The sequence below is a fragment of the Penaeus japonicus genome, unplaced genomic scaffold, assembly GCF_977035675.1.
Source record: "Penaeus japonicus unplaced genomic scaffold, GWHDUDI00000001_assembly GWHDUDI00000024, whole genome shotgun sequence".
Classification (NCBI taxonomy): Eukaryota; Metazoa; Arthropoda; class Malacostraca; order Decapoda; family Penaeidae; genus Penaeus; species Penaeus japonicus.
Genome location: NW_028234426.1, coordinates 30037790 through 30040289, shown reverse-complemented (window position 1 = coordinate 30040289; position 2500 = coordinate 30037790). Strand labels below are relative to the sequence as shown.

Genomic DNA, 2500 nt, shown 5'->3' with positions numbered 1-2500 from the left:
ATGGGTTTTGCCAAAGGTGAAGATATTTTTCTGAAAGTATGTCCCTTTTTGAGATAGGCTATATATTGCATGGAACTTTGCATAATGAGTTACTTTAGACAAGCCAGTTAGAAGCAAATTATAGCAAAATACTTCATTGATTGCTAGAACAAAGTGCTCTTTCTTCTTAAAGCACAATATCAGTGTTCCTGATAAAGACTGTATTGTCCATGACAAAGAAATAAGAACAGTAAGTATCACTCAAAATATACAATTTTCTTTCTAACTGTATTTTGAAATTCTTTTCCAGCAAAATATTTGTAATTTCTTAGCAATATGATGAACTGAGGCACAAAAATCCTAGTGTTGTAGGAATATCTAGATAACATAATTTATGCTTTAAGGGGTTTATGATTATAACTAAATACATATCTGTTGTTCATAAACTATATTTTCTTGCATTGCATTTGTTTATTATTTATGACTGAATTAAACTTTGGTATCTTAAGGATATGATTTGTGATTTATCTTTCTTATATTATGTATGTTGTAGAAATTTATTGGATTTCAGAGTCATAATTAGTAAATTAATACATCATTCAAATTTATGTCTTTGTATTCCACTTCACACAATCCCATGAAGCATTTTACAGTTTGAATGAAGTGTTTTTTGAAGCATTTATCTTTTACTTGTGTGTGTATATGTATATATGTATATGTATATGTGTATATATATATATATATATATATATATATATATATATATATATATATATATATATATATATATATATATATATATATATATATGTATATGTATATGTATATGTATATATATGTGAGTGTGCGTGTGCATGTGAGTGTGCGTGTGCGTGTGCATGTGCATGTGCGTGTGCGTGTGCGTGTGCGTGTGCATGTGCATGTGCGCGTGCATGTGTGTGTGTGTGTGTGTGTGTGTGTGTGTGTGTGTGTGTGTGTGTGTGTGTGTGTGTGTGTCTATATATATGTATATATATATATATATATATATATATATATATATATATATATATATATATATATATATATATCACATTTATCATTTGAACCCAGTCTGTATACCCCAGGATAACCATTAATGTATCATACAAAGTTGATACTTTGTAACATGGGAAATGCAACCAGAAATATATTCAAAAATGCATTTACCAGATGCTTCACTCTTTATACTGATTTTTTCTCTTTAAAGCAGGAAGAGTCAGCACATAAGCCAAAAAAGTATTTGCAGAAAAAGGACCATACTAAATATCAAGGTACTAATGCTTAATATTGATATTAGTGGTTTCCTCATATGATTATTTTTATTGATTTTCTCCGTATGTAAATGAGATTTGAGCATTGTTAAATATTACTTCATCTTCACACATTTGAATTAGTTTAACATATATTAGACGAAGTACCAGAGTTGTTTTATTAGAAGTGTCCCACTTAGTTGTATTGATATGACAAAAATGAAATACAAGTAATAGAGGTAACACAAACATAAGGTGTTATTTATTAAGGAGTGAGATGCTTTGCAAGATAACCAAAATGGCTTAATCATCTTTCCTACTTTTCATCACCCAAAGTGTTTGTGCTACTGTTGAGTTACCATTGCATTTATACATGAATTTTAGGGCCATTATGAATAGGAACCAGTGTTATACATCTGTGAACAACAAGAGGAATATATGTCTAAGGTCTGATAGATTTTCCTCTTAGATAAGCATACTACAAATTTTATAGTACTGCTGCATAAAAGTGTGCTGGTACAACTAATAATCATAGTCTTTTTCTTTTTTTCAAGGAATATTGATAATCATATTCTACCATATTCCTGCTCCTGTCGAATAAACTGTTGATTTCATTGGGGACATGAACATTTTAAAAATTGCAAAATTGCTAGAAATGCACACATAGATTTATAACTCTCTCTCATTTCTCTCCATCCCAAATCCTCTCCTCTTATCCTTATCCTTATCCTACTCCTTATCCTTATCCTTATCCTTATTCTAATCTTTATCCTTTTCCTACTCCTACTCCTACTCCAGCTCCGTCTCCTTCTCTTTCTATTTCTTTTTCTCTTTCTATTTCTCCTTCCCCTTCACCTTCTCTCTCTCTCTCTCTCTCTCTCTCTCTCTCTCTCTCTCTCTCTCTCTCTCTCTCTCTCTCTCTCTCTCTCTCTCTCTCTCTCTCTCTCTCTCTCTCTCTCTCTCTCTCTCTCTCTTTATCTCACAATTAAATGAATGAGAGATTTGCACATATACGACATATGCATAACAACAACAAAATTTATCTTTTAATTTGCTACATGTCCTAGAGAGTTTCTCAGACATTTGCATGTGCGTCCAAATTTTATTTTAGCTGAGATAGATGTACATACATCCTTTTTAGTGTATGGAAATTTTAGGTTAAACACATGAGCTTCACCCATTAGTTTCACCCGATAACTGTGACATCCACCATTTGTTGTTATATGAGGTAACTGCAGCATATACCATTT

General features: G+C 31.4%; 1 protein-coding gene across 4 annotated transcripts in view; it reads left to right on the top strand.

Annotated features, from left to right (window-relative positions):
• Positions 1-583, top strand: part of LOC122247273 (acetylcholine receptor subunit alpha-like) — a 653206-nt gene extending 652623 nt beyond the window's left edge. For all 4 annotated transcript variants that reach the window (XM_086550983.1, XM_086550984.1, XM_043006417.2 and 1 more), the window contains one exon: positions 1-583. This exon is cut by the window's left edge and continues 1420 nt beyond it. The gene's annotated coding sequence lies outside the window, so the exon portion shown is untranslated.
• Positions 584-2500: the final 1917 nt, after the last annotated feature.